This window comes from Orbicella faveolata, unplaced genomic scaffold (assembly GCF_042242905.1).
Source record: "Orbicella faveolata isolate gen_17 unplaced genomic scaffold, um_ofav_v1 contig_46, whole genome shotgun sequence".
Taxonomy (NCBI): domain Eukaryota; kingdom Metazoa; phylum Cnidaria; class Anthozoa; order Scleractinia; family Merulinidae; genus Orbicella; species Orbicella faveolata.
Window position 1 is genome coordinate 29,783,786 of NW_028301576.1, and position 23,331 is coordinate 29,807,116.

General features: G+C 38.2%; 1 protein-coding gene across 1 annotated transcript in view; it reads left to right on the forward strand.

The window, feature by feature from the left end:
- Positions 1-9,104, forward strand: part of LOC110046571 (uncharacterized) — a 41,931-nt gene extending 32,827 nt beyond the window's left edge. Inside the window, exons 3-5 of the transcript XR_016203510.1 lie at positions 450-537; positions 1,265-1,372; positions 8,592-9,104. The gene's annotated coding sequence lies outside the window, so the exon portion shown is untranslated. The remainder of the gene's footprint in view (positions 1-449; positions 538-1,264; positions 1,373-8,591) is intronic.
- Positions 9,105-23,331: the final 14,227 nt, after the last annotated feature.

Here is a 23,331-nt window from a genome sequence, read left to right on the forward strand (position 1 = left end):
TTGGAACACTGGGTCTCAAGGAGGTCTATACTTTGTATTCTGGCCTAAAATTGGATATTTTGTTCACATCTGTTTTTTTGAAACCAGGAAATTTGAAGTTCTGACTCTCTTCCCTATTCTAAAGTCTCGTTTTTCCCTCTTGTTTGTTGTCTTCTCTTGTCTTTCCTTTCTTATTTGCCTTGCTATATAATACTGAAAATTAGTACAAAAGCTCCTTCACCTTGTATTTATTTTTAGAACTTGCATCTCACACACAATGTATATACAACAGATAGTTTAATTTACGTGGCATTGGCTATGTAAAACTACCAGAAAATCTTAAGCAGAGGACTGTTGCCCATCTCCAGGGAGATACTACTTGCATCACTACAATGTAAAATCACTGGTGAGACATTAGAAATGTATTTGACTGTGTAGGCAAATGGTAACAGGTTTTGATTTCCTTTCAGGAAGATGAACTAACTGAAAATGAAAAGTGTGACATAAAAGAACTAATGCAGCCAATTTGGGACTCTACACAAACAACTAGTTCTGCAGGTACTTTTCTGATCCTATTATTAAATCATGAGTTCAGAAAACGTTATATTTATGGGAGATGACCTTTTCGCTGGGGAGGGGGGATACTCACATATATTGGTGGTAGGGGGGTGGTAGGGGTTTTGAGGTGCTCTAACCTTAAATAGGGTATCAGTTTTGCCCCTTCTGGCATTGTGTTCTTAGGGTGATCCTTAGATAGGGTATGTAAATTGTAAAAGTCAACAAAGCAATGTGCAAACATCCTGAACATAAAAGAAATGGTTTGATAAAACTTAACTTTCTGTTATAGTATTACCAAAGTGATTTTACGTGGATTTGAGACCTATTCATACCATTCTCAGTTTTTGTTTTGCCCCTGTATAGGGTATCATTTTTGGAGGTTTGACCCTGACAAGGTATCAGTTTTTGTCTGCTTTGTCCTTAAATAGGGTCAGGATTTAAGAACGTTTGCGGCACACCCCTATCTGAAAATTATAAGAGTTTGCCCCCCCTGTGTTGGTCCAAGTCCAGGTAACATAAAAGAATAATTGAAACAACTTATTGGGACAACTGTGATGAATTCCAGGATTTCATTTTTCTCTGGGCTCATGAGAGGTAGTTGATGGTGTGATAATAAAAGCTCCCTCTTGTTTTGCTCAACGGACAAAATGATCACAAGAATTACAACAAGGAGGTGAACAGATAAATACACCCTCAGATCTAAAAGAGGTTCTCTCACCATCCTTAGATGATACTGTGTTACTCCCACAAGGTGAAGAGTGAAGAGGGTCCAAGATGATCAGATTCAAGTGAAGGTCAGGCAGCAGCCTACTCACTGGAGTCAGAATTGCAGAAGGTAGTTCATTTCTGTATTGATTACTGCTTAGAGAGAAATTTTGAAAACCCCGTGGAGATTTTAAGATGTGCACAGCATTTTCTACTCTGTGGTCGACCTTTCAATGTCACAGACCCCTTGCACCATTAGATGGGGAAACAAATTTTGTCCTTGTTAACAGAGAAAACATCTTTCAGAGTGCTAAGGAGGAATATTAGTCTGTCTTTGAAGTCACAAATCCCAGGGTTACATGGGAGGGGTCATTTTATGGGGAATGTGCTGTTGACGCTGGTGGGCCAAGGAAAGAATTCTTCCGCTTATGCCTTGAAGAAATTAAGAAGGATTACTTTGACAATGGTTTAAAGGAACACCTGTCAGGTGACTATGTCTTTTCTGGCACCGTCATGGCACTTAGTGTCCTTCAGAATGGAAATATTTCTAGGTTTCTGTCTGAAGACCAACTTCAGGAAGTGTTTGGATCTGGACAACCTTCTGAGTGCCTTTTTGGTCCTTTCTTCCAATGGCTAACATTTACTCCAATACACTTCATTTGCCAAGATGTATTTCAAGCCAGAACTGTCAGCTGCTGGATGACAAAGAGCTTTTTCAAATGTATGACTATGCATTTTGCATTGCTTTCTTTGGAAAAAAGTAATCAAATTCCCTTATTAATTAAAAATTGCGGCAGTGTTTTAAGAGGATCTAAGGTAGGCTTGCCACTGTGTTTGCCCATTTGTAAACCTAACATTTAAGGTATCAGCCACCCTTCAGGACTGTCCACATGTGGATCGCTCTCGCGCTTTCGTTTTTCATATAAACCCCTACAAACCACACATGTTTTGAAAGCTTAATAGTTCCAGATTACGGCTCATTCCTTTAAAACTCTCAAAATCGTAAGAGATAGCGTAATTCAGACATTTTTTGGGAAAGCATAAGTCCGTGTAAATTCAACTCCAGTCCTGCTAAGAATGAGCCGAAGAGAATGATAAACATCGCATTTGCTTCTTGACGCGTTCTTCTAAAAAGCCATGACTCAGATTTTGACACGCGCATTTCTTTTTTAACAATAGGATAAAGTCAGAGGAGACAAATCATAAGCTGACCAAATTTCAGCCAAATTGGTCCAGGGGCTGCCGACCTGGAGTTAAGAAAGTACACTTAACTTTCCGAAATTTTTGTTCCAAGAAAAAAAGAAAATATGTTTTTTGCGGCATCTTACCCGCAATGGGATTATAACGCCTAAACGTCCATGTTGATGCTTACCAGAGAGGGATCATCTTGCAATAAGAATAGGTGTTTGACATGTGATATGGAGCAGGCCAAATCTTTACGTGGGACGGCGAGAATACACTATTTTCAGATCGGTTATCACAAGTTAGTTAATTCAAAATTCTCGTTCCACGTATAAATTAAAAAGTTGCGACAGGGCTGCATGAGTCCTGCGGTACGCAAATGTGTATTATTTGCCTTTAGAGTTTGCCATGTACTTACGCATTGTTTAGGCTCATTTATATTGCAAGATTTGTTCAAGTTTCTAAGTATTCTAAGCGTTGACATGGGTACATGAGACCAACAGCTAATTGACTAGCTAGTAGCATGTCAGTAATAATGGTATTAAACCTGTGTTTGTTTCTTTACAAGAACTATAAACACAAAACAAGCTTTTTCTGTACCTGTTCCAATTTTGTTTGCAGGTCCATATTTTGGCTTTTTAGCCATGAAATTTCCTCCTCCAGCTAGGGGGAAGTAATTTAAGTCAACATTAGAGGAGAACTGAAGGCAAAAATTGTCATTTTTTGTAACACTTGTTTTGAAAGCCTACCATAAGTAAAGTAGTAAAGTCAAGTTTAGATAGTTATTCCTGTCCGTTTCTTGGTTTTTGGGAGAAAATTAGATTTGAAACTGCATTTTTCCCGCTTTTCAGGCCTTTTCATTGCAGGCTCGTTATGCGTGTCAGTGGTATGCGGTGAAGTATTACATGGGGAACACTGATTTTGTAAACAAGAAGAAAATAAGCAATATAGGCTGAAAGCTGTTGTCCTGTTGCAGATTTCCTTTGTTATTTCCAACATGAGTTGTGTATAGCCATTTGAGTTTGAGCCAACCTATCCTCTTGCTGAAGAACAAGTTGACTTGGAGGAAGAAAGAGAGGAAGGAGAGGGCAAAGCCAATCTTGATATTAGAGTTGGAAACACCAAAGGGTGCATTTGTGGGGGCAATTGTGTTGCAATGTTGACGGCAGAGGAATGTTTTCGCTGTCAAGAATTGGAGGCCCTCAATTAAAAGTTCGATGAGTAGGGGGGATGCCAAGTTTAGAATTGATTGCCTGGATATGGACGTTCTAAATACTGCCCTTGTTGCAATTCACAACGCATGCTGTAATCCCTTTCCTGAATCCACTGAGAACAGGTTACTTGTTTGAAAATGTAGCTGCAAAAATTATTTGTTCATTGTATAATCTCCTAATTTTTAATGTTCTAGAACATGGTGTTTAGCAGTCTACTGTCAGTTTAATTGGTGGGCTCATGGCATACTGGGAAGAAAAAAAAAACACCAAGTGATTCCACCCTGCGTGGTGAAAGGAATTAGAAAGGAATTTCCAGAGGAAAGTGGTGAATATGTGGGATTCAAAGCAGCAGATATTGAGTTAAACTAAATTTGAAGACAAACAATCATAGATTTTAGCATGCTTTATTAATGTTGGTTTTCTGCCAATTTATAATTGCAAAAACAGTACTCGGCTTTGACTAATACCCTTATATTGATCTTGAAAATTGAACAGTTTTATTTTCCAGTAGTGAACTGGTTCTTTTATTATTTTCTTGGGTTTTTCAACAAGTTCAATTCACCTTAGAAATACATAATTAATAGCATGATTAAGTACAATATGCATGGTTTGTTCTGAGTTAATTTTGATTTGAAATTTGAATGAAATGTATTGCTTGCTGTTGTGTTCAATGTATAGATTGGATGGCATGTCTTTCAAAAAACTTGTGGCTTTACAATTTTTACTTGTCTGACATTTTCTCTGAACAAATAATTTTAATCATCCATGATCACAAGTATTTTGATCATTTGATATATGACCTTGCTCTTGCCTATTTGAAATAAGTACATGTTATTCAGTGTTTTTTTTTTTAATTTTTTACTGTTGCTTTATGTAGTTACAAAGCAGTTTGCAAGCAATGCTTTTATGAAAGACTTTTGTTTGGGCATTTTTTCTTGTGTTGAAATATATTGAAGCTCTTACAAGTGTATACCACATGTAGTCTCGATCAAATTAAACCATTTCTAGTGAAAAAAACTAATAATAATAGCAGTAATATTTGTTGAAGGGCTGATGGGCAAACTGGCCTGTTATTATACATGTATTGTTCAGCACACCAACATGATTGCTTTAATTAATTAAACTAAACTTGGCAACAGTTGGATTTGAAATTTAAAGGAAAATATTTTTTCCCAGAGCAAACCACCAAAAAGGTAAGTATTTTTTTGGTGTACGTGTATGAAAAAATACCTGAGTGAGTGAACACATTGCCCAAAGCCCTTCAATGACCATTGCATCAAATTCATTCAAGTATCAGAAAATCTAGATGTGTGCCTTGCAATCACATCTGCTTTATCTGGTCAAGTGGTGCAAGCAATGTTGCGTAGAATATGTGGTGCTGTGAGAGTGGCACTTCTTTCAGCAGCACCTTGATTCTTTCTTTTGACAATCGCATCCAGCCATGGCTGTACACGATCCTTTGTTGTCTTCTCTATGATTGATTTAGCAATCCACTCCCTACTTCTTTTGGGGAAGAACACCTTGAAATGAAGCTCTCCCTTGTTGTCTCCCCTTGAAGCAGTGGCATGGTTTTTACTGGTGTTGGCTGTGATCAAGGGCTGCTAGCTGTGTTCGAGCAACCATGTCCTTATACCAAAAGTGCTGCCATTTGGACAATGTAAACTATTATTTAATCTCAGGAGTTCATTCACATATGAGGCAAGCTTCACATAGGAGGCAAGACTCTATGGTGAGCAAGAGTCAAACTGGGTATCGACTGGAACTGTATCGCATGGCTACACAGCCACGTACTGCGGACTCGTGAACTCACTAACAGCATCACACTGTCACATTAGGGCATATCAAGATGCATCCAACCAACATCCCAAGTTTGTATACTAACAGAGAAACAACAACATGATATCTGTGACTCTAATTTTTTCAGAGTATACGTTTCTCCCAGAATTTACACTCAATATCCAAAACATAGTAATAATAATGATAATAATATTGACAATACCACTACTGCTACCGCTACCACTACCACTGACAGATGGTACCCACCCAAAGTGCAGAATGCGTGAGTAATTTCAAGAGTCAGTTGACCACCTTGTCTCTGGAGGTCCTGAACTCGCCAAGATAGAGTACATAAGTGAAAAGAGCAAGACTTAAAAGATTTACATAATAATAGTAATAATAATAATAATAACAACAACAAAACAAATTTGTGTTGACCTTTTGTCAAAATGAAAGTCTCATTCTATTGCTTACTTCTGATTGCAAACTATTATCATTTAAAACACCTAAAAAAGAAAAACTTCTACAGACAAAACTCCAGTTTAAATTTTGGGAAGTTCGACTGAAGAAAGTCTGTTTCTGCTGTCGAAGTCATGATTTTTCCTCATCACTTAATTTTAGAAGGTGTGCATACATTGCTTGTGGGTAGTAAAAAACACAAACACACAATTTTCTTTTCAAATAGCTGTCAACTGATGGAATCCAAATGTTCATATTTTCAAGTCCTGAAGCTATGCTACTCAGGTCTCAATGTTGGATGTTATAAGTTTGTTGCTTGCAAGAATTTGAGCAGCTAAGTGTGGATAAATATCAGTAAGTAAACACAGGCATGACCATAGCCCTGTAAATAATTTCAGCAGCAGCACAGGTAAGGGAAGAACGGGGGGCAAACGAAAGTCCATGGAGAAACAGGATTGCAAACACTCTGCAGAAAGCAATAAGCAATGGAACAAACCTTTTAGAGAACTTTTACAAAGGTCACAATGTTGAGAAATTGTCATATGTTTGAAATGCATTGTCAGTCATGCCTATTGATAGCACAGCATTGAACAGTTTGTCATAGACTGTCCAGATGTATTTACCGCAAATTTGTATCTACATTGATGGGATTCTGACTTTCTTGACAATGAGCACTCTCTTTGTGGGAATGTTTTATGATTGTTACAGCTTCTATGTTGTAACCTAATCATGATCAACAGACTTTGGTTGATTGTTTTAAAAAGAACAGTTTGGATCATGATTGCCTTTCGACAAAGCCTAAATTTTCAGAAAGTTGTCCATTTTGCAAGATTCTTTGTCTAACAACAAGGGGCTATGAACAAGCCCCTGTTCCTCTAATTTTTTTGTCCCAATTCCACCTGGCTGATATTTAGGATTTCTTGAAACTGTTTTTAATACAGGAATTTGGAATGCCATTTGTTTCAGTTTATAAATCTGCCCTGAAATGCTGCAAACACTTTTTTGTACTATCTGTTATCAGAAAACCTCTTAAAGAAAAAAGTCTACAAATCTAGCACGGATTAGCATATCATGTCGCGAGGGAAGCTTTGACATAGCTTCTAATGCAGCTCATTGATAAAAGTGACGCACTCCTCGGTAAAGCTGATCTCTCTTCCTTTCATCTATGTCACCCTCATGGATAAGTTTGTCAAGCAGTTGTCTGGTTGCAAAGGCAATCAACAGCTGCCCGTCATTTCAGTTGATGACTTTCTCCAGCAGACTTTTCCTATATCCAGACACATGCAAATACTTGGCATTTGCCACCTCCACAAAGGATGCTTCGCTGGACAACTGTGTGTGGCACCATTTTTGCGAGTGTGCTTTTCTTTGCCACCACCATTCCTTAAAAGTCCATTTTTTTGACGTTTGTTGCTTTTTTTGCGATGAGTTTTTCAATTCTTTTTTCTGCATCTACTGCCTTCAAAGAGGTAGGAGAATTGTACTCATCCATCATTATTGATTTGAATTGATCTTTACTTTTTTGGTCGCTAAAATAAATGGAATTACAGTTGATGTCTTGTTTGAGATGGAAAAAATCTGATATGGTCTTGTTTTTGACGTCTTCCCCCTTTGCCATGCAAAGACCTTGCCACAGAGCACCACCTTCATCACCGACATATGATTTTAGATGTAATCCCCGTCCTAAGACCTCTTCAGTATCTCTGTCATGTTTGCCAGCCACTGTTGGGAGAACTTTGTTAATGGCCACATCAAAAGACTGCACCATTTTTTTCACGTTATCTGAATTTTCACTGGGTTTGGCTGCAAATATACTGACTAATTTGACATCGCGTCTCAAGATGGGATCGTAAGTGGTCATATCAATTTCTGTGTAATTCTGTGCGTGGCTTTCACAGCCATCAAGGCTTACTGGTTCGTCAACAATTCCAAGGGTAATGAGTGCACCTAATTGCACCCTCTGCTCAGACGAAAGAATGACATAATTGTTGCCAACACACACCATTAAATTTTCATATAAATTTCTAGCCATAAAATCGTCCTGAACCCTTTTCTGCCCAAGGGAGACAGATGTTGGGGACCACCCCTCCTACCCAAGGCAAGCTGAACTCAACTATTTTAAAATGGGTCTTTAGTAACATCATTCCACATTTTATTTAATATCTCACTGACTACGCTTTTAGAGAGAAAACATTAGAGAAAAACATTGCTCTAGAGATAATGAGCTTTCTGATAGTATGAAAAATCTTTCCTTTTTAGGCACATGCTGCTGAACTATGTAACTGCAAAACATAGCAAAATGAAAACTTCATTACAAAAATGTCTCCATGTTGTCTTTGTTTTGAACATTGTGTTAGCTGGGCATCACTTTTCTGTGCATATAATGTTCATGTAGCCACTGAGAAAGAAAAAATAAGGCTAAAATACAACAGGCTGCTATGTTTAAATTATGAAGGGATAAACATTTGCCAAAGGAACAAAAATTGAAAGTCCTTTGAAAAGTAAATTTCAAACTTTGCGCCATTAATTACACAAGATTCTCTGCGGTATGATTTTGAAAGCAATCCAAACAAATGCGTTTGTCACGTAGTTCACAAGCCATCCTACACTAAGTAACTTTCCTTTGCTTCAAGCAACACTTACAGTGACCTTTGCTGTAGGGTATAGAGCAGTGTCCTCCTTCAATCTGTACTGAACTTGCAGAAAATTTCCTTGCAGAAAAATCGCCAATCAGATTCTTGACCAGGTCAAGGCAAAAAGCAAGGTGAGTTCTGTTCCTGTGGTGTCTCAACAATTTCTCCCAAATGTGGGCATTGACAATACAGAGGTTGACAAGAAAACACAGAAGGCAACGCCACCAGTTCTTAGACTTTCTTCCCGTCATGTAGTACCTGCGGAGTTGATCATTTAGGTCCACGCCACCCATGTTGTTGTTGTTGTATGATTTGACAACAGGAGCAGATGGAACTTCAATCATGCTTCCATCTCGCTGCCTCCTGTTCACTTGTTCATCCCCACAGGATTCTACTGTGTAATTAGAAAATAAACAGGCTTTTTATCTCTCCACACAGTGACAACCAGATTTCCTTTTCGAAGACATACTTTCTTCTTGCTGAAGGCGTTTCACTTGTTGTGTTGTTGGCGCAATGTCCCTTGAGATGCCCTGGCGGTTCGAGCAAACAGTTCCACAGAGGTAAATTTTATCTTAAGGCAAATTTTCAGCTAAAGGAATTGAAGAAAAGAAATTGTCAATGAAGACATGGTGATTTTTGCCAACCAAAGGCCTTGTTAACTTGTGAACGACTCGATATACTAGCCCTTGCTTGGTATTCACACCACGCTCCTTGCCAGTGTAAACACTGAGATCGACAACACATCCGTTCAAAGAGTCTGCACATTCCCACACTTTTATACCTCTTTTTGTAGGTTTTTGTGGCATATACTGCTTCATACCAAGCCTTCCTTTAAAGGCCATCATTGCCTCATTGCTTTGCAGAACAATTGTGTTCCTTTAAAAAAAGTACTGTAAATTTTTTGTGGCACCAGTCGTTTTCAACATATTTTCTCACTGAGCAATGCTTTTTAATGGCTTCACAGTGACGTGCACGCAACATTTAGATCGATTAAAATCCACTCTGTTTGGAGAGTTTTGAATTTTTAAATATGCGCACTTCTTGTTTGCGCATTCTAAGGAAACAAGACAGAATTGAAGTGTCCTTCTCCCACCCTTACAAACCCCCCCTCTTTTGCATGGTTGTGCTCTACCCAACTTCCAGTTGTCTAGAACCACCGACAAAGGCTCCGCATCATTGTATTCCACTTCATACTTTGCAGAACCTTGAGGAGCCAGAAGAACCTTCTTCACCTCAACTGGCTCAAGTTTGTCAGTTTCGTCTTGGTTGGCATAGTCTTCGTCCCTTTCTCAAAACGCTGATGTCCATATTGTCGCTATTCCTACCAATAAATACAAAAGGTCATTGACACTTCAGGAAGAAAATTCTCTTGAAAGCATGGAGTTTTGACAAACTACCACAACTATTTTCATATTTTATCACAATGACCCCCACTGACACATATGCAGCCATTTACTCTACGCCTCCCAAACAACAAAATAGACGTGTAATTTCATGCACACTTGTAATGAAGAATCTAAAGTTAGTATTTTTCTTTGGTGAGAGACGAGGTCCATTTGTGCATATTTTTTATGAAAACAGAACACCATTCACCTAAACCCAAAGAACAGAGCATGCAGTCAACTCTCTATTACATATTACAAGAATGATAACATACTCTTCATCAAATGGCTTTTGCTTTGTGGGTGACCCGTGGGATTTTTCTTTAGGTCTTTTAACCGTTGGTAGACATGGCTTTTGAAGCATGTTGTCATTGGAACTAAGTCCACTTACGCTGGCTATTAATTCTTCAATGCTGTCATCCTGTTATATTCAAAAAGAACATTTAGCTCAATTTCTGCTACTCTCTTGAACAATGACTGGTAATCGAGCCTAAAAGAACATATAACTATAGAGTCGAACCTGTATATAACGGCCCTCTATATAGCAGTCACCCTGTGTATAACAGTCACTGAACAACTTCCCAAAAAATCATCCCTTATATTTACAGTTAAGTTGACCTGCACATAGCGGTCACCTATATATAACAGATGCGGTCACCCTTTAGACTTCCTGAATCCACAATTTCACATTCTTTTATCTGTATGTAATCGTCACGAAATTGGGTTATGATTACTGAATAATGACAAACTTTATTCATCAGCTTGTTAAATAGCAGCCACCATGGCAGGGACCTCACAAAAATACAAATATTAGTACAATTACTAATACATGCGATTGCCTACGTCCAGTGTATGCTTGCGGCATATAACATTAAAGTGCCGTCACTTTCCAACAGTTACTGTAACCTTAACAACACAACTGTAACCACACTGTTTTCACTTTCTTCATAGTTACCTGATTACTACATTGTACCTTATCCGTTTCAAATTGTTTTCAATAGATGTAAATTGAGTGATTTTCCACTTAAAAACGTTGTTCATTAGCTTTCAGTAGACTTTTACTGCACTTCCCTAAAAGTACACCACGGACATTTTATGGGCCTTTTTTTATCGTGTTTATTGCGTTACTGTTACTCATTATTGTCATCAAAATGGTAGGTAGGTAAAACTTTATTTATGCAGGGTGGCCCATTCAGCACAGTGGCTGGTATCCAGAGGGGCCCTGCTAAATACAATTTCTAAAAATATAAAACGTCTAATAGTTGAAAATAGTTATAAAAATAGAGTTAAAAAAAAAACTAACGTCTAGTAGTTGAAATAGTTATATAAAAAGAGTTTAAAAAATTGAAACGAGTTACAAGCATGAACTGGTAGGGAAAAAAATAGATATCATAAATTAGGTGCTATAAATAAAATGGGCTTTGACAAGATTTTTAAAAGAGGAGAGTGATACAGCTTGTTGGATTTTACAAGGTAGTGAATTAAAAAGGGCTGTGCCAGAAAATCTAAAAGTACGTTTGCCAAGGCTAAGTTTGGGTTCGGGTAGATGGAGGTCAGCCTTCCTTTGAGTGTTGTAACCATGTACATTGTAGTTCCTAATGAAATAGTTACTTAAATACTGAGGAACTAAGTTATGCAAACATTTAAAAACTAAAACACATTTGTGGATTTTACGGTTCGTTTCTAAGTCAGTCCACCTTAAAACATTAAAAGTATCTCTAGAAGAGTCACGCTTGAGAATGATACGGGCAGCACGGTTTTGCAACCGCTGCAGACTTTTGCTGGAGCCAACAGACAGTTCACCCCAAGCAGTGTCAGTATAACTTGAGATTGGCTCAATAAGGGTATTGTAGACACACTTCGCTGCTTTAAGAGTGAGGCAAGATCGTATGCGTGCTAGAAGTCCTAGACGCTTATTAACTTTTTTACAAGTAGTGTCTATATGCTCTTTCCAGTGAAGCTGTTCATCGAGCATAGTCCCAAGGTAAGTGAACTTCGTCACTCTCTCTATGTCCTTGCTTTGGATCTGCAGGACAAAGTCTGAGGTGGTTTGCAACAGTTGTCTTGTTCCAAAGAGTAACCCTTTGGTTTTGTTCTGGTTTAGTATTAGCTTACTGTTCACCAACCACTGCTCAACACGGTTGAGGTCTTCTTGTAAATTTTCCCTGATGTTGCTAACCTCAGATCCAGAATAATAGATAACAGTGTCATCCGCATACATGCTAATCAACGAGTGCAGTAAACATTGAGGCAAATCGTTTGTGTATCACAAATAATAGAGGCCCCAACAAGGAACCCTGAGGAACACCGAAGTCGAGAGGAAGGCTGGATGATAACTCCTTTCCATATTGAACTCGCTGTGAGCGGGTGGTGAGATAGTTTCTGAACCAGCTGAGACTGTGCCCTCTAACTCCATAGTGCTCTAGCTTGTGAAGGAGACATTTGTGGTCAACAAGATCGAAAGCCTTTTTTAAGTCAATAAAGGCAGCGCTAGTCAACTGTTGTTTGTCCATGTGTTCTAATATATGATCAACCAAGTGGACAACCGTGGTTTCGGTAGAATGCTTCTTACGGAAGCTGGATTGATATACCGATAGAACTTTGTTAACCTCAAAAAATGCTAACAGTTGAACTTGGACCGCATGTTCCATGACCTTGGAAACGAGAGGGAGAACTGAAATCGGACGATAGTTGTTCTCGTCATCCTTTTTTCCTGCCTTAAAAATGGGAGTTACTTTAGCCTCCTTCCACTGAGATGGGATTTCGCCAGACAAAATTGTGAGGTTTATGAGATAAGTGATTGGCTTGGCTATTACAGAGGATGCGTCTTTGAGGAGTTTTGCGGGGATTTTGTCAAGCCCGGTAGCTTTGGAAGATTTTAACTTTGACAGTTCATGGCGGACGAAACTGGCGCTAACTTCTTGCAGAGTAAAGTCATTGTTAACTCTGGGAGCTAAAATTCTTGGCAAGGTATGGTCTTTGAAGACGCTGCATAGATTCTTTGCAATTGATGAAAAGAACTTGTTAAAGTTCGTTGCCGACATTGTTTCTGATCCTCCGGATGCAGATTTCTTTTGTTTAGGTAAGATCTTGTTTAGTGTTCGCCACATTTCTTTAGAGCTTTGATCATTTGAGAGCTGGCTGGAGTAATAACAACATTTTTCTTTACGGATTTTTGTGTTCACAGCATTATGTAATCTTTTGTAGTTGCTCCAGTGAAGCTCTTTGTTTGTTGACATCGCTTTTTTGTGTTGATGATCACGCTGGTGCATGAGGTCTTTTATTTCTGGCGTTAGCCATGGCACGGATCTTCCGTGGACACGGCACGTGACAACAGGCGTGTGTTCATCGGCCGCTGTGAGAAATAGGTCTTTCAATGACTGCCACGCATCATTAGGAGTTTGGTCAAGTTCTAAGATATCCCATGGGATGCTGTTTAGATCCTCGCAAAACAAAGCGGGGTCGTAATGTTTATAATTCCTGGCCTCAACAATCCTTGGCGGTGGAAGCGGAATTCTGTGAAGTTTCCTAATTCCAAAAATGGCCGAGTGATCGGAAAAAACTGATCGGTAATACTCCAGATACATAAAGTTCAGGCTTTGAAGTAAAAAATAAATCAATAAGAGTTCTAGAATTTTGAGTAATCCTGGTAGGGTCGGTAATGAGCTGCTTCAAGTTGAATAAATTTGCAATGTGCTGGAAATTTTTTGTCGCCGCATTTGGTGTAGTATAATCAAAATTGAAATCACCAAGTAGAACAGTTTCGAAACTTTCATTTATGTGGTTATTTAACATTTCCTCCAAGCTGTCCGTAAATGTCGAAGCGTCGAGGTTTGGTGGTCTGTAAATAGCCCCAAACAGGATCTTTTTACTGTTTGGTTGTGATAACTCAAACCAAAAGCTTCAATATTGTCGGCAGGAGTATCGAGGTGATTGAAACTCAAATTATCTGCTATGTAAACAGCTATACCATCCCCATGGCAGTCTCTGTCTCTTGTGTAAATGTAAATCGAGTGATCATTTGTACATAAAAATGCTATTTATTAACTTCCAGGGGAGTTTAAAGGAAACCTGTGTACAGCCGTCACCCTGTATATAAGGGTCACCTGGCCACTTCCACTTCTGCGTGTTTAAAAATTTCGGAATCGTAGGCGACATGACAATTATACATACATGGCTTCAAGCTACAAATAAAAGCGGAGCTACTTATGGACATAATTGACCATAAGGGAAAAGAAGGATTTTTTCCTTGGATAGGAAACTACTGGTCAGCTGTCAATTACTCATAACATGGCTGTCCAATATCAAAGAGGTGCCTATGGTAATGGTGCTACTCTCTAATTTTTCAAGGTACGGGGTTGGGCGCACGGACGGACGGACATACATACGGACAGTCATGTGACAATCAGAACTTTTTATATCACTGGGTTACCAAATTTCCTAAAGTATTGAGGCTCCACCAGTGCACCTTTGGCACGCAGGAGTCCACTAATAGGATCTGGGTAAGAGGGCACAATGTGAATTAGTGATCACCTGGGTCTTACTTTAAGAGCCAATAAAATGTACTGCGTCGTGAAAGGAATCACAGAGGAGGAGCATTGGGACAGTCGTTTTGTTCTGTGTTCAGTCAGTATACAATCACTTACAAATGAAATACTATTTGTATCGTATCAATGCAACAGGTGGCCTTTGTAGTACAATACGCAAACTAATTTAGACTGTTGGTGGAGCAGATTTCTCAGTTGAATTATATGAGGGTTTCAGTGAGGATCGGAAATCCAGAATTTTTGAACTTCAGTATTTCTACTGAAAAAAACAGGCACTTTCTCTCAAAATGATAATGATAACGATAACGTAATTGTCAGTATTACCTTTCTTGTTTGATTTCCTGGATCTAGCCTATGTGCTTTTACAGTAGCTCGAGTATTTTACTATGATTTCTGGCCCTCCCTGCTTTCTTGTACTCATCGACATCGCGATACAAGCTCTATTCTTGACAGAGAAGATGCAAATTTCAGCTGAATACTCTTAGTTTTTAGATTCTTTGACTTGCATTAACAGTGCTACAGCTCCATCTAACTGCCAGAAATTTTACAGGGAAAAAACTCTGGTGGTTTCCTATAGTCATGTAAACACTGCTTAAGTCCTAACTTCACCTTTCCAAATTCACGTGGCAATTCATTGTAAAGTTCAGTCTTCATCAGCAGTGTAACACCATTTGCAACCTAAATAGAGTAATTCCACAGGCAGGGTCAGTTGATAAAACACATTTAAAGTTATGTTATTCGAAACTGAAGCGACCAAAAAGATACAGTTTTACTTCAACATTTCTTGCAACTTTTGCTGTGGTTTGAGCAACTTCCTTTTCTACTGGTGCCTTGACTGATGTTTCTTGAGTCTGGAAAGTTGCGGGCAGAGTTGGTAAGAAATATTGTACAGCCGTTACATCACACTGAATTGGGCACACCAGGATAGCAGAAGCCGTGCATGTTATTGGCTTAAAGCCAGCATGTAGTTGGTATTAAATAAAGATTGAACTATCCAAGAGGTAGCATAATCACATGTTAATTACAAAGAAACTTTTATTTTGTTGTTGGACTTGTCTGGTCTCCGATTCATATTCTTCGATAGCTGTCTCCTATAAGCAGACATTGTGAAGGTGGTTGGTTAGTCAGTTAAGGGTGTTATAACCACTGATGAGCCTAAATTACGCAAAGTGACAATGGTCACTTTGCGTACTTACTAACTGTTAGCCTAGTGGACCAGCCAGCCAGGCAAATGTATTCCGAGTTTCAAATATGGTTAAACCTACTCAAGACAGCGAGAGACCTTTAAATCTTTTTCCCAACATGAAAAGAAGTCACCCGGTTTGGTTATGCGTAATGTAATCGAACAACTGCAGTCGACTGAGCCAAATGCAAGCTAGACAAAGTTGAGGGAGGATGACTTTTTTGTAAAAGGCAAACAGTATATAAAGAGCTGTAATGTTTTAAACTTTAAGAAGCACGGATCGCATTAACATATCAAAAGTGCAAAAAATTGATGCTCAGGCACATGGCGACTTATCTAATGTTGATTGCGTCAGGGTTTGACAGCAAGATTGGAAAATTCCTCCCTCTCCCAGAACACATCAGATTACAGGGTTTTCGTTATTCCGACCGCTTGCACACAGGCACAAAGTTATGAATCCTCTCCCTTCCAGTCTTAAAATTGACTTTCATTGGCTTAGTAATTTAAATGTTTTAACATGTAAGCTTTAGTTATTACTAGGAGTAAATTACCTCTTCTCCCAAAATTTCCCTGTGAATGTATGAGCTCTTCCAACGAAGTAATTCCAACTTGATGTCCTTATTGTCCTAAAGAGTAGTCAAAATGACATCCGTTTGTGCTCAGAAAATTTTACACTACCTGCACGAAAACTTTAGGGCTGACAGGAGCCAAAATTAGGCCTTAATTTTGGAGCGTAACAGCAGCCTTACAGGAACCTAACTATCTGAGTGTAACATGAGCCCTACATGAACGTTACGAGAGCATTAAAAAAGCTGGCTTTAACGCTCTTGTGATGCTTTTGTTACAGTAACATTTACGTTCTCAAGTGGGTATTGTTTTACATTTATCAGAATTTGAAATGAAAATATGTAAGAAATGTTAGGCTTTTGTTAGGTTCTTTGTTGGGTTAACTAGGTTCTGCTTAATGTGACATCCGTCATTCGCAAGTTACCTGATAAAACGAAATATGGAAAGAATGTACATTCCTCACGTGCTGTGCACTCACAACTGCTTTACGTCTGTCACTGGCTACTCACCTGATATATTATGCATGTTGCTTTCGATTCGGGCCTTTCGCTTGGGTCCGCCTTGGGCTTTCATTCCCTTGTGGACGTTTGTTTGAGGTGAATTACATGAAGTTTGAATAACATAAAGGATTTGTACCTACAAAGCAGTCGAATCTGCTTGCCAAGATCAGCAAGATGTGCAGACCAGCGAGTTGTGAATTCCACCAGATGATCCCAGCTGACTACCTAGCGTTAGAACACTGTGCGTACCTTTATTGGCTGTTACTCAATCCCAGCAAAATTTTACACATTATCCATACAGCTGACAGTCCAACAGCTTCTTTGCAAGTCCAAAACAGCAATGCTATGGTTTGAACACACATTGTTCATCGCCTCGAACAGGGCTGAGATGGCCGCGATGACGAGTGCATTTACGTGGTGCAATAATCTTGATGTCGCACTCACCCTATACGCTGCTATACGTGAATGACTTAACCTTCAATGCCATTTTTTGGTTAAAAGAAGCTATGTTAGAAAGGATGGTCGACATTGGTAAGCAAGATATGTGCAATCAGACAAACAAACTATGTCGTCACCCATGACTTTGTATTGTTTTTCTACTAGTGGCATGATGCTGTTATAATCTGAATGGCAGATTAGCAGAAAACAGCCAAACTTGAAAATAAGATTGAATATACATTTTCGGTTCATGGGTTATGAATATAAGTACTCAAAAATTGGAAAGTTATCTTTCAAAAGTGTCATCGTTTCATTTCAGAAATGGTCCTCCAATTTAGAACATAGTCAAGAGTAACATTTTCACAACAAACAACTGAACTAAATAACTATCGAAAACTGGATCATCCTTAGGTTGATTTTATGCCGTGGGATTTAGAACCTTCAAGATGGGAAGAAGAGTCGATTAAATTAATGCTGCTGATCTTTGAAGCTTCACCCTTGCATACATTACTTGTTGAGTAAATGTCTCATTTATTTGGGCTTCAGTTGGTAATGCCATGTTTGCAGCTTGTCCCTCTTTCTCTCGTTCAAGATAAAAGGCTGTTATATATTCTGCAAATGAAGTAATGAATCCATTGAGGTGGTGAATAGTAATGGAAGGTTTTATTCTTTACAATTGATATTTTACAAAGGAATAGATAATATTAAGCTTTGCATTATGGCGACCTGAAGAACTGCAAGATAATGTATTTACCGTTAATTCCATGAAAATAGTTTTGTGATGGATATGATTTTTAGTGAAATTGTAGTGGACAATTTCCCAAATGTAATTGCTGACCTTGATGACTTGTAACTTTACGTGTTAATTGTTTTGTATTACGTTATTGTGAGCCCAGCTATTATGTGTGAAACTCCCACTTTAAAAACTGGCATATACATACAATTAAGTGAGTTAATGTCTTGATGGTTTCCAACAGTTTCGCTATGCCTCTCCTCTTGTCACAGATTTCAATTTAAGCCAGTTTGAAAACACTAAAGTCTTCCTTCAAACGAAAATATCAGAACAAGGATACCAAACAGAATGTCGGTTACAGCTGTAGCATTGTTGTTTTGATATCCTGATAGATGTTGCTACGGTAAATTGATAGGAAGAAGCATTATTAACCACGATAGATGTATTGCAAAAGATGAACAATTAAAACCTATTATCTGAAATGTTTGTTAGAAAATCTGAAGTCATTATGCTCACCTTTGCAAATGGCAACTTTCTGTGAATCCAGCAGAGACTTGGGGTTTTCATTAGCCTTTTCCTTTTTTTGCACCAGTCCTTGACCGCAAGAGTTTGCCAATTCTTCAGTCGAGAAAACCAAGGGTACTAACTTCTTCAACAAAAATAGCGGACCTTTTTTTGTGCACTTTTTGAATGAGACTTTGTAATGAGGTACGATCCACGAACACGTCGCGTCCTTCAAAGAGTCTCACTTTATTTGTTGAATTCTGAAAACTGATCACAAATCAGCTATTAAGAGCAGCTCCGCCTAAATATCAACTAAACCAGGAAATAGCCAAAAAATGAAATTTCTTCAAACTCGCCCAGAATGAAGTTCTTAGGGCACCAGTTACAAAAATATCGGTTTAAGTTTGTTAAATCAATTAGTGTTTTTTTCACAAATTTTTTTCTTCCCGATGCCCAAAATCAGCCAAAATCAATCGAAAATAGACTGCATATTCTGAGACTCAACCGTAAGAGTAGAGATTATCATTAAAAACTAATTGTACGTCGCATTTGTACTTTCTTTCTTGTATATTTAGAGCTATTTAGATCACGATTTGATTAGAAATCAAATATTTCACAAAATTTTGAAAGCTTATGGCGCAACACAACTAAACGAGTAGTGAATATTTAGCCTATTTTTAACTGCTCAAAAGGCATTCTGGTACATGGATTTCCTCAAAATGGCTTATGTAGTCTGGAAGAGCATGATTTCTTCTTCAAATTAGTGAAATAAAATTTTGGGTAATTAAACTCGTGAGCGCCGAGAATGCAAAGTAAATGTAGTTCTACTTCCTGAAAACATGACCTTTGACCCAAGCATCACGGACCCGATAACAACAATAGACAGCGGATGTTTCGTTAGTTTTAACATTTGCGAATGAAATCGGTCTGAAACAGTTACTGCAAGAAACTTGTAGACGTAAGAAATCTTATACCGTCTATGAAGGAGTTAAAAGTTGCATTTTTGACACAATAACTTCGTTCGTTGAGAATTGAACATTAATGAGCTTCAATGAAATTTGCGAAGTTGCGATGTGTTTTAGCTAGCTGATACTCACCTGAATGTTTATATTTATAGCAGACTCATTTTCTTGGAAAAACGCTCGGAAGGAACTGAATTCAGATTTTGCAACCTTTGCAAGTACCAATGTTTAAATTCCCACCTGCTGAGCACTGATAATCGTTCATCAGAGAAAAACAACCAAACTGCACAGTTGCCATTAGCAACCCAAAATAACATTCTCTCAAAATGTAAAGTGAAATAATGTTGGATTATTGACTGCCTTTCAGGACTAAATTACAAACCAGATTCAAGCTTCGTTACCTTTTAAAAATGCTTGACTTTCTTTGTTTGCGTCGGCTTTATTTATTTATTTCATTGCATTATTAAATTAAAGTTCATATTCCAAAACACTCACAATTATTGACAGACGTCACAAATTTTCGGATAAACAATAGGTTTCAGCATTGAAACAAGTTGCAATAAGATAACGACAGAATGTATTGGTGGTTTCTGATGTACTATCCTTGCCATTGACTTAAGAGAAAAGGAAAAGAGGTTCACGTCTAAGGGATTTTTGGAAACAGTTTCGTGACTTACCTGGTGTGAGAATTGAACCTTGCCATGCGTTTTATCTAGCCGATACTCGCCTGAATGTTTATATTTATAGCAGCCTCGTTTTCTTGGAAAAATGTTTGGAAGGAACTGAATTCAGATTTTGCAACCTTTGCAAGTAACAATGTTTAAATTCCCACCCGCCGATTGTTTATCAGTATTATATCCGGGGGGATTGGTGGTTTTGGATGGGCTAGACGGAGGAGTAAAAATGTTAACAAGTTCCATTTCGGTTGCAAAATCTGAATTCCGAGCGTTTTTCCAAGAAAACGAGTCTGCTATAAATATAAACATTCAGGTGAGTATCGGCTAGATAAAACGCATTGCAACTTTGCAAATTTCATTGAAGCTCGTTAATGTTCAATTCTCAACGAATGAAGTTATTGTGTCAAAAATGCAACTTTTAACTCCTTCGTAGACGGTATAAGATTTCTTACGTCTATCAGTTTCTTGCGGTAACTGTTTCGGACTGATTTCATTCGAAAATGTTAAAACTAACGAAACATCTGCTGTCTATTGTTGTTATCAGGTATGTGACGCTTGGGTCAAAGGTCACGTTTTCAGGAAGTAGAACTGCATTTACTTTGCGTTCTCGGCACTCACGATTTAATCACCCAAAAATTTTATTTCACTAATTTGAAGAAGAAATCATGCTCTTCCAGACTACATAAGCCATTTTGGGGAAATCCGTGTACCAGAATGCCTTTTGAGCAGTTGAAAATAGGCTAAATATTCACTACTCGTTTAGTTGTGTTGCATCATAAGCTTTCAAAATTTTGTGAAATATTTGATTTCTAATCAAATTGCAATCTAAATAGCTCTAAATATATAAGAAAGAAAGTACAAATGCGACGTACAATTAGTTTTTAATGATAATCTCCACTGTTGAGGTTACAAGTCTCTGAATATGCAGTCTACTTTTGATCGATTTTGGCCGATTTTGGGCATCGGGAAGAAAAAATTCGTTAAAAAAACTAATTGATTTAACAAACTTAAACCAACATTTTTGTAACTAGTGCCCTAAGAACTTCATTCTAGGCGAGTTTGAAGAAATTTCATTTTTAGCTATTTCCTGGTTTAGTTGATGTTTAGGCGTAGCTGCTCTTAAGAAGATTGCAGGGTTTGGTGAAGAAAAAAATTTGCAAAATGCTGAGGTGAAATAGAAAATTTTAAATACCTGTACTGGACTTAAGTTTGCTCTCACAGTGTACTTGGTTACTGGCTGCACTTGATCTGACACTGATCCATTGCCAACGTAATGCCAGATTAAGGATTGAAGATAAGCAAGCGCCTCAGTTGAAGGTGCTGATGAAAACAAATATATTTTCATTTACTTTTCCATCCACATATTATACTTTCTTGATTGGAGTCTTGGCTAGTATAATGAGATAACGATTTTCCTTTAACATGTAGGCCAGTGAAAGTAAGAAATTATCACCACAGTGAAATTGGCAGCTCAATTTGCTTTGAGAATTATACTGCTTCTAGCAGCTAGAATTTTTATGCTGAAAATGTGAACTTAAGAAAAATATAGGGAATATCTTGTACCATGACTAACAATCTACATTTACTCACCTGGAGCCATGATTGCCAGTTGTCCTTTCAAGGGTGACAATTCCGCTTTGAGGGATGTATTCTCTGCCTTCAGTTTCTTATTTTCTGCAGCAATCTTTTGTAGATTTCTCTCCATGGTGAAAGTACCAAGCCTTGATGGTGTTGTAGACTTATTCAGTAGCGACTGTTGTAATGTATTCTGATCATTCTCAACGATAATGACATCGTCATCTCGAGGGGGGTTGTTCAAAATATCACGAAGGCCACTGAACACTAGTGCGGGATTGCATTCAGCCCATGTTTGAGAAATGCCTGTATCTGGGCAGCTGGCTTGTGGGGTTGGATCAGGTGCCACTGGAAGTTGATAGCTATAGGCAGCTTGTAGAGCTGAGAAAACCTGGGTGTTTTGTTGGTGTATGCATGTTGAAGTCTCCATCAAATTTAATGCAGCTGCCTCAGTATCTAGTTTAATTAAACGACCTCACCGTTTGATTGCGAAAAGTTTATTTGAATGGAAATGGTTAATGTTATGGCTGAATATAATCCAAAAAGACAGAAAAATGCCACTGATAATCAGGATAGATTTCAAGAAGTTTCCATTCGTTTCAATTTACCACAACAAAAGGAAAGCAATGTCGAGGAGGAATTTAAAGAAGTTTCAGTGCCGCTCAAAGCCATGAAAACTGTCGGCTTTGCTTGATCATCCCCGAGTCCTTCAACTTCAAGTAAAGGTGACGAGATGAAACAAACACCTACTGCCTGTGAAACAGTCATCAATTTAGAAACACAAGCTGAGGTCATCAATGAAGATTTGGAAGAAACTGCTTTCCTTGGGTCTGGAACTATTGAGGAGGAATACGCTGAAATTGACGCATCGTTGTTTTGCAGTTTGCTGAATGCAGATCACTCTGTCGTGAATGAATCACCTGAAGATTATGAAAACGTCAAAGCAGCTGATTGCATGTGGGATGAAATTCACGCTAATGTGTTACCGACCGAAAATGATGATCCGAATGATGATGACGAGTGTATGTATGAGTTGGAGGAATTTGACGATGACGAACATTTGCAAACTTTCCCCATTCCATCAATACCAGTCCCTGAGAGTAGTCAATCCACAGACGATCAACCCATTTGTGGCAAGTCTCAACTAACAATTCCTGCTATGATGACTTTGTTAGCTTTGTTTACAGTTAAATATCATCTGCCTGGGGAAGCCATTGCGCATTTACTAACACTGCTTTCTTTAGCTTTACCTCGCAATCACAACTTGCCATCTACGCTAAAGAGTTTCAAAGCTTATTTTTGAAATCTTAACAGTCCAGTCAATTTTCATTACTTCTGTTCTTTTTGCTTTGCACCGGTAAATAGCAGCAGGTCACTTTTTGTCCTAACTCTGCCTGCCTCCGAGATTTGAGACCGAAAGTTGCCCGTAGCTTCTTTCTTTATTTTCCTATTGCAGAACAGTTGCAGATGTTTTTTAAAAGACCTAGTTTCTACACTTCCTTACAGCATCGTTTTAACAGAAAGAAAAAAGAACCTTCCAACATCAAGGACATTTATGATGGGAAACTTTACAAAGATCTCGTAAATAAAGGTATATTGAGCAGCGGAGATAACATTTCCTTCTGTTACGATATGTAAATTTACATGTCATAACATCCTTCCCTCAAAAGAAAAAAAAAAGGAGAGTGAAAAAACAGAAAAAAAAGAGAATCAGTTCCTCTATACGCTAACAGTTCTTAAAATGTCACTCATTAGAC